Source organism: Balaenoptera acutorostrata, chromosome 1 (genome assembly GCF_949987535.1).
Source record: "Balaenoptera acutorostrata chromosome 1, mBalAcu1.1, whole genome shotgun sequence".
NCBI classification, from domain to species: Eukaryota; Metazoa; Chordata; class Mammalia; order Artiodactyla; family Balaenopteridae; genus Balaenoptera; species Balaenoptera acutorostrata.
This window is the reverse complement of record NC_080064.1, coordinates 28431500-28446855: the sequence shown is the minus strand read 5'-3', so window position 1 is coordinate 28446855 and position 15356 is coordinate 28431500. Positions and strand designations below refer to the sequence as shown.

The following is a 15356-nucleotide window of genomic DNA, read 5'->3' as shown; positions in this document are numbered from 1 at the left end:
TTCCCCAACCAGGGATCCAACCCACATCTCCTGCATTGGAAGGCAGATTCTTTACCAATGGACCACCAGGGAAGTCCCTCTCCTTCCTTGACTCTTAAGACTCCAAGACCTATTTCTCCTCCTACCTCTTTGCCAGTCTTCTTCTCAAACATTTATTTCACCTGCTTCTGAATATCTGTGTTCCTCCAAAGCACAATTCCTCAGGACTCTTCTTGTTTGCTCTATGGGCACAACCTGGGACTCAACTATCATCTATAGGCTATTTTTCCTCTTACATACCTGAACTCTAGCCCATACACCCAATTGCCTATTAAATATCTCCACTTGTATGTTCTACAGGTCCCTCAAATCCAGGAGATTTAAAATCATATTCTTATATTATCCACATAAACCTGCTTTACACATGTTCCCTTTCTTGGGAAATGGCACTATGGTATATACTCAATTTCCCAAGCCAGAAATCTAGGGATAGTCCTAAATGCCTCTTCTCCCAAAGTCCCCACATTTAATTGCCAAATTAGATCAAATATACCTTCTAATTATGTCTTGAAGCTATTTTCCCATTATACTTAATGCCTCCCCCACCCCCCCTTCAAGGATTCCTTTTTGGTAAATAGTGTTAAGAAGAAACAACAAGCCCAAGCTGGCCTTAACTGTGCTAAGCCCCGCCAAGACTTATTGATAATACCTAACAGAACTGTAGTTTCAGCCTCTCCAAGAAGTGGAATTTTAAGCCAATCAGTTTAATTTCCTGGTCAGCACTAGTGAGGTAATCTGCCCAAGACCCCCTGCTTTCCCCTAAGGGAAGGTGACCCTGTCTAAACTAGTCCACTCTTTTAGCTTTCTTGTCCTGCCCTCTTTCTGCCTATAAAAACGTTCCATCTTGTACAGTTCCTTGAGTGCTCTGCTACTTACTAGATGGGATACTGCCAGATTCATGAATAAAGTCAGTTAGATCTTCAAATTTACTGGGTTGAATTTTTTTTTTTTAAAACAACAGCTAAGGACTTCCCTGGTGGTGCAGTGGTTAAGAATCTGCCTGCCAATGCAGGGGACATGGGTTCGAGCCCTGCTGGGAAGATCCCACATGCTGCAGAGCAACTAAGCCCGTGCGCCACAACTACTGAGCCTGCGCTCTAGAGCCCGCTAGCCACAACTACTGAGCTCGTGTGCCACAACTACCGAAACGCGTGCGCCTAGAACCCGTGCTCCGCAACAAAGAGAAGCCACTGCAATGAGAAGCCCACGCACCGCAACGAAGAGTAGACCCCGCCGCAACTAGAGAAAGCCCATGCGCAATGAAGACCCAATGCAGCCAAACAAAAAAAAAACTGTAAAAAAAACCCCAATAGCTAAAATCCAAAATCAATATAAAAGACTGCTGTGCATTCAAGCTTAAAAAAGAATTCCATTTTATAACTTTTGAGGAACTACAGGAGCCTTTGATTGTGTAAGCAGATAGCTCAGGGGGTCCCTGGAGAAAGAGAACCAGGAATGGCTTTCCTGACATAAGAGAACCCATTTTGGCCTAAGCCATTTTGTGATCTAAGCCTGGCTTCAATGCTTACCCTTGAACAGGTCTCAGTAATTAATGATCTTGAGGGAATGCAGAAACAAGGGAGGAGCAGTCAAGAAACAACAGTGTAGCCTTGGGGCAAGGGTCCTGGTTCCTCAAGGGAATAACAATATAGCTTTCAGTTCTACAGGAACTAAGGCTCCCACCCAGGTGGAGGATGGAAAGATGATGCTGAGCCTCCAGACTTCAATCAACTAAAGCTTGGACTCTGTCGACCTTTCCCCCAATTCTATGCTGAATTCTCCTCTGCTCAAGTCCCTTCATGAACAGGCATGTACCCTTAGCTTAAAACTTCCCCAATTTTGCTGTTGGGGAGATACTGCTTTGGTAAAGATCCCCAGTGTTCTCCTTATCTGCTGCAAGTAATAATAAATCAATCCTTCCTTCTCCAGATCTTTGGCTTGGTTGTGTCTACTGGCTTGATGCCCACCAAGAGGCAAACCCAGTTTTCAGGTAACAATTTTTCAGCCCCAAGGCCTCTTTTCCCAAGGACAGACTGGTTCCTTGTGTTCTTCTTTCTCCTTAACTGAGGTCTATTTTCCATTTTTCTTGTAGCGGCCACCTCCAATTCTAAATCCTTTGGAACTCTTTCCCTTCCTGCAATCCTAACTTGGCTGCAGAGGACAAGTCTCCTGGATTCCTCTTAAATCACCTCCAAGAGAAAAGGATACTTTTTTTAAAAAAAGGGCTTTACAACTAATGATTATGGAGGGTAGCAGATAAGTAAAACAGATATGGTTAAGTTAAAGTTCTTACTGGAGTATCTCCAGGTCTGTGGTTTTATTCTGAGTTAGTACGTTGAAAACCCCGAAGTTCTGTAATTGTCTTTTATTTGTTTTTGTTTTGTTTTTTTTTAATTAATTAACTTATTTATTTTTGGCTGTGTTGGGTCTTCGTTTCTGTGCGAGGGCTTTCTTTCTCTAGTTGTGGCAAGCGGGGGCCACTCTTCATCGCGGTGCGCGGGCCTCTCACTGTCGCGGCCTCTCTCGTTGCGGAGCACAGGCTCCAGATGCGCAGGCTCAGTAGTTGTGGCTCACGGGCCTAGTTGCTCCGTGGCATGTGGGATCTTCCCAGACCAGGGCTCGAACCCGTGTCCCCTGCATTAGCAGGCAGATTCTCAACGACTGTGCCACCAGGGAAGCCCTGTCTTTTATTTTTGAGGTTGGGACTCGGCCACTCAACTCACTGATCTTTAACTCAGCTCTTACTGAAAGCTCCTGTCGACTTATAAAATGCACAACGTAAGAGTTGCAAGTTAAGTTTTATTTGGGACAAAATGAGGACTATAGCCCAGGGAGACAGCATTTCAGATAGCTCTGAGAAACTGCTCCAAAGAGGTAGGGGGGAAGGTCAGTATATATGTGACTTTGGTGAAGGGGGAGTACATTTCTGCTAGTCATGAGGAGCAGTCATCACCGTGAAGGATTTTAGTGCTTTTCTAGATATGAGGAGATAACAAGAATTGGGCTCATAAAATCGGCTCCTGAAAATATCTAACTATCTGAAGACCTGTTCTGCCAGTTTCTCCCAGAGCACAGTGTCTCATTTCTGCTCTCCACCCTGAACTCCTTTCAGGGGGTGTTGAAAGTCAGCAGCTGCAGCAGCACATGATTTAATCCTTGTAAAGGTAGTTGGCAAGTGCCAATGGCAAGTGCTAATTTGTAGTTGATACTCCTATCCCAAGGCAGAAAATTAAATAAGGCCTGACTGTGAAGTGCAATAAAAGCTCATATAGTCTCTGCTCAACCCATTTGAGCGTTACATACAACCAGCAAAGCAAAACTCACTGGAAATTAACTACTAGACTGTAGATTCCCTTCACCTGAAAGTAAATATGCTATGTAAGTCTAAAGATCAATTAAAAATAAAACATCTAGGAACCCCTTCATACATGTCAGTCATCACACAGGCAAAGAATAGAAAGTACCCTGAAAGTGTAATTAATCTAAAATATATTTCTGGGACTTCCCTGGTGTTCCAGTGGCTAAGACTCTGCACTCCCAATGCAGGGGGCCGGGTTGGATCCCTGGTCAGGGAACTAGATCCCACATGCCACAACTAAGAGTTCACATGCTGCAACTAAGAGTTCACATGCTGCAACTAAACATCCCACATGCCACAACTAAAAGATCCCGCAGGCCATAATGAAGATCCTGCACCCGGCAATGAAGATCCTGCGTGCTGCAACTAACACTTGGCACAGCCAAATAAATAAATAAATAAACAAAGTATTAAAAAAGGCAGAGCAGTTAAATATTAAAAAAGTATATATACTTCTGAGGTAGAGGAAAATGGTATATAACATTTCTTTAGCTACTAAAAAACCAAAAAGAGCAAAAGACATATACGAATAACAAATTTATTACTTCCTTTTTCAATACAATGAACAAAGGAGTAAAACAAGTCCTAGAGACCTCTTTTTAACATAGTCCCACCCATCTTCCCAAACTGGGGCTAAACTATATATGTTGGAGACTAATAGTCGTCATAGGATAAACATCTTTCTGCTAGTTAGTACTACTTGGTAATAAGTAATTTAAAACATTTTAATTTAAACCAAAGAGGGATGTATCATGGAGCAGAAAACAAAATTCACATGTTTTTAAAGGAAAACATGAGTATCAGAAAGAGAAAGTTAAAAAAAAAATCTCATTCAAAATCATGTCAGAAACTCCCACAAAACCTTAAGGAATAAATTTATACTAGGAAGTAAAAGACCAATACACTGAAAACGATATAACATTCATAAAAGAAACTGAACATGATTCAAAGAAATGGAAAGATATCCCATACTCTTAGATTGGAAGAATTAATATTGTTAAAATGGCCATACTACCTAAAGCAATCTACAGATTTAATGTAATCCCTATCAAAACACCCATGACACTTTTCACAGAAGTAGAACAAATAATCCTAAAATTTACAGGGAACCATAAAAGACAAAGAACAAAGCCAGAGGCATAATGCTTCCAGATTTCAGACTATACTACAAATCTATATCAAAACAGCATGGTATTGGCACAAAAACAGACATACAGATCAATGGAACATAATAGAGAGCCCAGAAATAAACCCACACACCTATGGTCAATTAATTTATGACAAAGGAGGCAAGAAAATACAATGGAGAAAAGACAGTCTTTTCAACAACTGGTGTTGGGAAAGCTGGACAGTTACATGTAAATCAATGAAATTAGAACACTCCCTCACACCGCATACAAAAATAAACTCAAAATGGTTTAAATACCTAAATATAAGATAAGACGCCATAAAACTCCTAGAAAGGAACAAAGGCAAAACATTTTCTGACATAAATCATAACAGTATTTTCTTAGATCAGTCTCCCAAGGCAAAACAAATAAAAGCAAAAATAAACGGGACCTCATCAAACTTAAAAGCTTTGGCACAGCAGAGGAAACAATCAACAAAACAAAAAGACAAACTACAGAATGGGAGAAAATATTTGCAAATGATGTGACCGACAAGGCCTTAATTTCCAACATATAAAAACAGGTCATACAACTCAATATCAAAACCCCCAAACAACCCAATCAAAGAATGGGCAGAAGACCTAAATAGACATTTCTCCAAAGAAGACATACAGATAGCCAACAGGCATATGAAAAGATGCTCAACATTATTAGAGAAATGTAAATCAAAACTACAATGAAGTATCACCTCACACCAGTCAGAATGGCTATCATCAAAAAGTCTACAAATAATAAATGCAGGAGACGGTGTGGAGAAAAGGGAACTCTCCTACACTTCAGTGGGAATGTAAATTGGTGCAGGCACTATGGAGAACAGTATGGAAGTTCCTTAAAAAACTAAAAATAGGGCTTCCCTGGTGGCGCAGTGGTTAAGAATCCGCCTGCCAATGCAGGGGACACAGGTTCAAGGCATGGTCCGGGAAGATCCCACATGCCGTGGAGCAACTAAGCCCATGCACCACAACTACTGAGTCTGCACTCTAGAGCCCACGAGCCAGAACTACTGAGCCTGTGAGCCACAACTACTGAAGCTCGTGCGCCTAGAGCCCATGCTCCTCAACAAGAGAAGCCACCACAACGAGAAGCCTGTGCACCCAACGAAAAGTAGCCCCCACTTGCTGCCAGTAGAGAAAGCCGGCGCAGAGCAACAAAGACCCAACACAGCCAAAAATAAATAAAATAATCAATTAATTTTTAAAAAAACCCCAAAAACTGCTAAAAATAGAGCTACCATATGATCCAGCAATTCCACTTCCAGGCATATATCAGGAAAAGATGAAAACTCTGATTCAAAAACATACATGCACCCCAATGTTCATAGCAGCACTATTTACAATAGCCAAGATATAGAAACAACCCAAGTGCCCATTAACAGATGCCTGGGTTAAGCAGATTGGTATATATATACAATGGAATATTATTAGGCCATAAAAAAGAATGAAACATTGCCATTTGCAGCAACAAGGATGTACCTAGAGAATATCATACCAAGTGAAGTAAGTCACTCAAAGACAAATATTATATAATATCACTTATATGTGGAATCTAAAAAATAATACAAATAAGTCTATACACAAAATAGAAACAAACAGACACAGAAAACAAACTTACAGTTACCAAAAGGAAAGGGGAGGGGGAGGGATAAATTAGCAGTATGGGATTAACAAATATAAACCTCTATACATAAAATAGATAAGCAACAAGGATTTACTGTATAGCACAGTAAATATATATATATATATATTCAATATCTTGTAACAACCTATAATGGAAAATAATCTGAAGAAATATATATATAACTGAATCACTCTGTACACCTGAAACTAACACCATATTGTAAATCAACTATACTTCAATAAAACAAACAAACAAAAACCCTTGAGACTGCAAAGAAATTGCAAGCTATTAGGAGTTACTTCTAGACACACAGACCTCCAGACGGAATGTATACACTTTCCTCCTGGAAAATTAGTACAATATTGCACACATAAACCTGTCGATGAAAAATTAATCAATTGTCAATCTAAGAAAGAGAGAATTTCCCTCCCCACTATACTTGTGCTCTTACTGTTCTACTTGCAAAGTCATTTCTGCCTATTCAAATTCTACTCAGCTTCTAAACCAACTCAGCTCCAGATTTTATCAAACTGGCAAGAATTAAAAATAAGATATATCTAGATAAGATAAATCTAGGCATAACAGAATAGCTTTTAGTATGCTAAATTCTTCCACTGGAAACAATTATAAAATTAACAGGCTTTACCTCTGAGGGCACCTTCCAGAATAAAGGAAAATGCCCAAGCAGAGAATAGCAGCATAGTGAGCTAAGGAGATAGGAGTTCTGGGTGCCTAAGTAGTTGGAACTCAAGAGGCACAATCTGGGAGGAAAGAACCTCAGAGAAATAAGCCCCCAAATTTGCACACAAATATTCCCCTCCTCCACTTATTAGCTAACCCCTAAACTGCACATCTACAGAGCAAGACTCCAAAAAACCTAGCAGAAAACAGCAGTTGGGAGGCTAAAAGAGATTACAGTAGCTTTGCAAAGCTAAGAACAGTTGAAATTTAAGCCCAGCTAAGGAAGAGGGGACTTGGTAAAGATGTGGACTTTCAGTTGAGACTCCAGGAGGCCAAGCCCTAAGAGTAAGGGCCACAACCCAGGAGAAAAGACTACTTCCTAGAAGAAAGGACAAACCTAAATATATCAGCCCGTACTAATGCCTAACAGAATCCCTCTACAGGATCAATGTAATCTGCTAGTACTATCTGCACGCCTAAATGCAGTCCTCTCTGGAGGAGTCTCTCAAAATTTTCACCCACAATGTCCAGAATAAAAATGTATGAGCAAACTCCCCCCAACAAACAAAACTGAAGGGACTTCCCTGGTGGCACAGTGGTTAAGACTCCATGCTCCTAATGCAGGGGGCCCGGGTTTGATCCCTGGTCAGGGAACTAGATCATACATGCATGTCACAACTAAGAGTTCACATGCTGCAACTAAGAGTTTGCATGCTGCAACTAGGGAGCCCGCCTGCCACAACTAAGACCAAGCGCAACCAAATAAATAATTTAATCAAACAAAACAAAACTAAAAACCAAGGGGAAAAAAGACAACAGAAACAGACCCACAGTGTGACTCATATTGATGTTAGCAGGCAAGAACTTTGATGTGTTTAAGAAAATACAGAAAAAAAATGGAAAAGTTCAGCAGAATCCTGGAATTCAATTTTTTAAAAAGTCATGGGAATTTGAGAATTGGAAAGTAAAATAGGGAAATTAAGAATTCAACAGATTGGGCTTCCCTGGTGGCGCAGTGGTCGAGAATCTGCCTGCCAATGCAGGGGACACGGGTTCGAGCCCTGGTCTGGGAAGATCCCACATGCTGCGGAGCAGCTGGGCCGGTGAGCCACAATTGCTGAGCTTGCGCGTCTGGAGCCTGTGCTCCGCAACAGGAGAGACCGCGATAGTGAGAGGCCCGCGCACTGCGATGAAGAGGGGCCCCCGCTTGCCACAACTAGAGAAAACCCTCGCACAGAAACGAAGACCCAACACAGCCATAAATAAATAAATAAATAAATTAAAAAAAAAAAAAGAGTTCAACAGATGAATTTAATATCAAATTAATGAACTAGAAGACAGGTTAGTAGAAAGTAGTCAGACTGATACATAAAAGGATAAAAATACAAATAATGTAAGCAATATGTGGGAAATAGCAAAATGGTCTGACACACATGTAAACTGAGCCTGAGAATAAGAGAAAACAGGCAATAAAACAGGAGCAACATTTAAAGAAATACTGGTTGGACAATTTCCCCAAAATGAACAAAAATTTCAAACCACACAAATTCAAGAAGTTCTGTGAATAAAAATAAGATAAACATAAGGAAAAGACAACTCTGCACATCATAATCACACTGGTGAAAACCAAAGATAAAAAGAAAATCTTAACGGCAGCTAGAAAAAAAGGACATTAACATACAGGGTAACAAAAATAAGAATGAAGGCTGTCTTGTCAGAAACAATGAAGACCACAGGCCAATGGAATAACTTTAAAATGCTGGGGGGAAAAAAAAAACTATCTAAAATTCTATAGTCAGTAAAAACATCCTTCAAAAATAAAAGTGAAATAAGGGCATTTTCAGATAAATGAAAATGGTGAGAATTTATCACTAGCAAACTACACTGTAGAAATGCTAAAGGGAATTCTTTAAGCTCAAGTGAAATACTCAATGGAAATCAGGCATAAAGACTGGAAAGGAAAAACTAAACAAATTATCTTTATTTGTAGACAGCATGATTGTGTATACAGTAATCTCTAAGGAATCTCCTCTTCCTCTCCCCAACCCCAATAAAAACTACTAGAATAAGTGAATTCAGCAGGATCATAGGTTAATTCAAGGTCAATATTTTAAAATTTCCTCTCTCATCACTTCTCATCACCATTGTACTAGAGTTTCTAGCCAGGTTAATAATACAAGAAAAAAAATCTAAAATCGTCATTACTTATAGATGACATGTTGTGTACACAGAAAATCCAAAAGGATTTCCAAATAACTATTGAAATTATTAAGTAAATTTAGCAAGGTCAATATTAAAAAAAAATCAATTATATTTCTTTGTTGTAGAACAATTAGAAATTTAAAAATTTAGAATAACTATTTTCTATAGTGTCATAAAACATCAAATATTGGAATAAATCTAATGAAATACGTCAAGATCTCTGGACTGAAAACAAAACAATGCTGAGAGAAATACAGTAAGATCTAAATAAATGGAGACAGACAGCGACTGACTCAATATTAAGTCAGTTTTCCCCAAACTGAGCTACAGATCAAAATCCCAGCAGTTTTTGTTGAACCTGCAAGATGATCATAATGTACATAAAATGTATACATGACCTCGAATAGGCACTACAATCTCAAAAAAGAAAAAAATTTGAGGACTTACTAAAAAGCTACAGTAGTTAAGATGGTATGGTATGGACACAAGCAAAAATAAAATGAGTAATGTAGGAGTCCAGAAGCAGGTATACTCTTATTTCTTTGCATTATAACTACTTCTTTACACATTACACTTACCAAAGATTTGTATTATTTGTTGAGTTCTGCAAGCTCTTTTACTGGAATGATAGGAAGACTGGAGGCAGAAGGCTAAATGCTTCTCAAACCAAACTAAAATGTCCATTTTTAGTTCTGTAGGCAATGGGGAGCCACTACTGATGAAGTGCATAGGTACTGGGGTTATAGAGATAATTACCATGTGCAGACTCTCATAACACTCTGCCTAGCACAATGTAAGCATATATGAGGTACAAAGCAGAAATGAGGTAAGAGAAGATGGTCAAAGAAGTCTTAGAAGGTTAAATTTGAGCTAGGTTTTCAAGTAGATGTCTATGAAGCAATGATGGGGGATATTCCAGATATAGGGACAGTATGTGGAAAAACACAAACATATGGGAACTATAAGAAGTGGGGTTATTGATGAAGATAAAATGCAAGAGTGTTAGTGGAAGGAAATGAAGTTGGAAAAGCAGATGTGGTTCATATCCGGAAAGTCCTTAAATACCAAAGACCTTGAACTTAAGTCTTGTACATCAGTAGCTTTGGGGGTTCAGCAAACACTTCATATTTCTTTTAAGTAAAAATTTACTTAAAAAAACTAATAAAATTATGAGATACACTTAAGCGTGTTACATACCAAATGTGAAGTATTTTGGTGACCTCCAAAGCATTAATTTGTGCTAGATTAACAGAGACCTTCAGAAAATAGCTTTTCCTGCCATCAGGGTGAATATAATTCAATGCCTTGTAGCTGTGTCATTGATGAGGAAGTTTACAGCTTTGAACCTATACTTTTTGGGTTCTGAACTGTGTATGTCCACTCACGGAAAATCCTAGAAGTGAATTTACTGTTTTAGCAAGGGCATCTACTCCTTTAACTAATACTCTTGCCTCAACCTAAGAGTTAAATGCGCAAAGTGTTGGGACTAAATGTAGTTCTTGTTATAAATTTCGGGGGCTTCTTGTTTTATATATTTGTGATGAGGAATACAAGCTATCGTCAGATATTATCAGTGATTCAACTCTTAAAGAGAAAATTCTCCACTTACCTACTTTCCAGTCAGTTTAATTGAAAAGTATGAGATTGCAACCTGAGAAAGTTAAAAAAGTCACCGTTTGTAAACATTAGTCCATGCAACCAAGATACTTTCAATTCAATCTTGTACACAAAAGCTAAATACTAACATAAAATGACAAAGATTGCACCTTCATCTAATCAAAATTTCAAATCCCATTTCATGACGAGCCATTTATAATAATTAAAAAATATCTTTTATTTAAGATGCCATGTACAACTCTATTTGCAAAAGGAGTTCCATGATATTTTTTTCAGTTTGAAAAAAAATCACTGCTTAACGAGGGAGAGCCACAGGTGTGATCAAAATAATGTTTTAGAAACGGAGGCCATGGAGAAAGACCGAAGGCTGAACGCAGTTACGGCGCAGGAGCAGAGTCGGCGGCGAGAAACGCAGGAAGCCGGGGGGGGGGGTGCGGGGGGGGGCGCAAAACGCCCCGACTCTCTGCGGACTAGGTTAAAGGAGACGACAAACATTATCCAGGGGCCTGACGCTGAATTCCCGGCCCCCACATGGCGGCATCCGCACGCAGGGCTGAGTCCCTAGAACCCCGACCCTCCCAAACACTTCATCCTTCCTCCGACTGGCCAAACTCTCCGCCCGTCTCTGGTAAAGCACAGAAATAAAGACCGACACTACAAGCGCTTAAGAAGGCTTACTAATTTCTCTCACCGACGGTCGCCGCGCTACGTTTCTCAAAAGAACTTCAACGGGAAACGGTCGCGCAGGCCCCACCCCCTCCCCGTCGTGCTCTGCGGCCGAGCATGCGCAGTGCATCCGCCCCACCCACCCAGGCGCTGGGCCACTTTTCCGTCAATAGGAAAAGGCAACCTTGGGGGTGGGTGAGGGGGCTGTTTAGATCCCTGACTAGGGACTAGGAGTTTAGCCCTGAAGCCCTATCTATTATAGGTGGCAGCCAGATTTGGACATTTCTTTTTTTATTTTTTAAAATAAATTTTTTTTTTTTAAATTTACTTATTTATTTATTTATTTTTCGCTGTGTTGGGTCTTCGTTTCTGTGCGAGGGCTTTCTCCAGTTGCGGCAAGCGGGGGCCACTCTTCATCACGGTGCGCGGGCCTCTCACTATCGCGGCCTCTCTTGTTGTGGAGCACAGGCTCCAGACGCGCAGGCTCAGTAGTTGTGGCTCACGGGCCCAGTTGCTCTGCGGCATGTGGGATCCTCCCAGACCAGGGCTCGAACCCGTGTCCGCTGCATTGGCAGGCAGACTCTCAACCACTGCACCACCAGGGAAGCCCTAAAATAAATTTTTAAATTTACTGTGTTTTTGGCTGTGTTGGGTCTTTGTTGCTGCGCACAGTATATCTCTAGCTGCAGCGAGCAGGCTTCTCATTGTGGTGGCTTATCTTTGTTGGGGAGCACGGGCTTCAGTAGTTGTGGCTTGGGAGGCTCTAGAGTGCAGGGTCAGTAGTTGTGCGCACGGGCTAAGTTGCTCCGAGGCATGTGGGATCTTCGGGACCAGGGCTCGAACCCCTGTCCCTTGCGTTGGCAGGTGGATTCTTAACCACTGCGCCACCAGGGATGTCCCAGATGTCCAACTCTTGAACTTTCAAATTATGTGAGCCATTAGGTTTTCTTTTGTACTTAACCTATGTTGACTTGGTTTTCTGTCACTTGCAGCACAAAGTCCTGTCTTTTTTAAAATAAATTTATTTATTTATTTATTTATTTATTTATTATTTTTGGCTGCGTTGGGTCTTCATTGCTGCGCATGGGCTTTCTCTAGTTGCGGAGAGCAGGGGCTACTAGCGGGCTTCTCGTTGTGGTGGCTTCTCTTGTTGCGGAGCACGGGCTCTAGGCACGTAGGCTTCAGTAGTTATGGAGTACGGGCTTCAGTAGTTGTGGCTTGCGGGCTCTAGAGCACAGGCTCAGTAGTTGTGGTGCACGGGCTTAGTTGTTCCGTGGCATGTGGGATCCTCCCAGACCAGGGATGGGACCCCTGTCCCCTGCATTGGCAGGCGGATTCTTAACCACTGTACCACCAGGGAAGTCCACAAAATCTTGTCTTTTAATAAATGTACTCATGAGCAATTCCTAACAATAAATGTGTTTTACTTTCTAGGTTCATAAAGTTTGTCTCACTGAGCAAGATAAAGCAGTTGAGGCTATAAGATGCATAGGCTCCTGTTTCTAATGAATGACTCTTACGAGTAAAAAATATCCATGAGATAAGCCTTACCTTTTGTGTAGCAACTTTAAGAGAACTGGAGCAGTGAGTGCATACCCCTGCTTCTGATAACAGGACTGAGGAAAAAGAAAAAAAAACACTATAAAAAAAATTGAATCCTGGTTCTGGGTGAGGACTTCCATCGGGTGTGCAAACTGCTTGTTCATGGGACAGTTATCTAATTTTTTTTTTGTTATCTAATTTTTGAGATATTAATTTGTGTTATTTGTTGTACACTTTTCCTGCCTTGCATCATTATCTCAGGGATTTTAGGAGGACCAAAAGCAGAAGCTGTTGGAAGTCAAGAGCTGGTCTCGTGTTTTGTAAAAATTAAATCTGACTGAAAAGAGGATGAAAGTATCCAGGGAGGGAGGGAGAGAGAGAGAGAGAGAGAGAGTTGTTTGGGGAGACAGGAGGCAGAGACGTGCCTTAGAGGAAACCAAGGAAGAAAAGATTTCAGAAGTACAGGAAGAGGATGAAGATCTATAGTTCTGTGATTTTAGGGGACCTGCAACATGTTCTTCAACCGCATTATGGGGAGAGTGCTGGACCCTGAGAATAAGGACTTACATCCTTGCCGAAGATACTCATGATCAAGCCACTGGTCCTGATGAGAACCTGCAGACTGGGGCAATGGTCATCTCTGATGTAACCAGTCTGGACTACTGAGCTAATAGCTGCAGAGATTCCATGGTGCTTTGGTGGCGAGTAAGACCCACCATGAGACCTATACATACCTCTAGTGGCATTCTTCTTGGGAACACCAATAATGACTGAGATTAAATTTTCTGCCAGTGTAGAAGCATGAGGTCTCAGATTTAGATTTAAGCTGATTATGAGAAAATAAGTAAGTTATTTCCTCCATACCTGCATATGCCCTAAAATTCATACCTGTTACTTTTGGATGAAGCATGGGAACCCAACTTGTTTCCTTGACTTACCTCTTTTAAATAAGTATCTAAAGAGAGAAGCCCAGTAGGAGTCAAGCCATAGTCCAAGAAAAGCCCTCAGGATCTCATCCATAATCAATGACATTCATACCCTTAGGAAAACACCTAGATATTAAGAGTATCCTGCTTTTGGCCCAAGAGTAGGAGTTCAGAAAGAATGGGAATTAATAGCACAACTTTATTCTTTGTATTCTATGCCCCCCCCCAAAATAGGCTTCATTATTTTTTTAAAGTCTAGTGTTAAAATTGCTTCATTTGATTATCCCATTTGGGTAGTATATCCATTTAGCGTGCTTGTTTGCAAGTATTATATAACTCAACTTTAACAGGTTTAAACAATAAAGGGAATGCACTGAGTCATAAAATTGAACAGTATAGAAAGAGGATAAACTCAATACTTGTCTGGACTAGGTTGTATTTTTCTGTAATTCTCTCAGCTCTACCCTCTTTTTTTTTTTTAGTTGAAATATAGTTGAGTTACATATGTTAGTTTCAGGTGCATTACATAATGAAGATCTGCCTTTTAAAAAAATTTTAAACATCTTTACTGAAGTATAATTGCTTTACATTGTTGTGTTAGTTTCTGCTGTGTAACAAGGTGAATCAACTATACATATACATGTATCCCCATATCCCCTCCCTCTTGTGTCTCCCTCCCACCCTCCCTATCCCACCCCTCTATGTGGTCACAAAGCACCAAGCTGATAGCTCTGCCTTCTTTGATTGACTTTATTTTCAAGCTGGCCTCCTTCATGGTAGCAAGCTCATTACCGTGGAGTATACTTTCTCATTCACAACCAGCTGGCCTATCTGGGATCTTGTGCTGATTTTGAACCAATTAGTGTGGTAAGGAGTCTAGGATACTGTTACTGGATTATACCAATCAGGGACAACCCTTGGAATTGAGTGGTAGTATCAGTCCTATTTGAAGCACATGGCTACCACACAGTGAGGACAGTAGGAACGGAGGACAGCATAAGTAGCATGATTTCAAATACATTTTCAAAAATAACTCACGGAAAGAAGATAAGGGAAAATACGCTAAATGTAAAGAATTGTTGTCTTTGAGACAATGAGACTGAGGGTAGATTTCTTTTTCCCTTACAACTTAAATTATTTATTTATTTATTTATTTATTTATCTCCCCCACCACCCCAACCGTAACCTTGTATCACTTTTATAATGGGGAAAAAATTCCTCATAAATTTGTTGGGAAAGAAAATCAAGAGTCAAAGAAGGATGCAAAACAGTAGTGTGAGATTTCACCAGCTTGTGAGTTCGTAGCTAACTGGCAATAAGTGGAACAATGTGCCACAGGGAGAGTAAGAATGCGTCAATTCTGTTTGTCTCCTTGAAGAGCTGTTCTCCCTCCTCAAAGTTCTTTATGCTAAAAAAAATTTTTTTTAAAAGCACCTTAATTATGTGTCTCAGGACAATTATTTGAAATATATTTTGGATTTTATTTGCTGGTTATCACACAAATAAACTCAGACGAAACTCTCTGTGTGAGTCTTGCTC

General features: G+C 40.3%; 1 protein-coding gene across 11 annotated transcripts in view; it reads right to left on the bottom strand.

Annotated features, from left to right (window-relative positions):
* ZMYM1 (zinc finger MYM-type containing 1) overlaps positions 1 to 11456 on the bottom strand; it is a 29016-nt gene extending 17560 nt beyond the window's left edge. For 4 of the 11 annotated variants that reach the window (XM_007182495.2, XM_057548747.1, XM_057548729.1 and 1 more), the window contains exons 1-2: positions 11362 to 11440; positions 10676 to 10717 (exon numbers count right to left, since the gene is read on the bottom strand). The gene's annotated coding sequence lies outside the window, so the exon portion shown is untranslated. Of the gene's footprint in view, positions 1 to 10675; positions 10718 to 11361 lie in introns of those variants that run through there. The other 7 variants (XM_057548685.1, XM_057548700.1, XM_057548690.1 and 4 more) reach the window with 7 other exon arrangements.
* Between the last annotated feature and the right edge of the window lie 3900 nt (positions 11457 to 15356).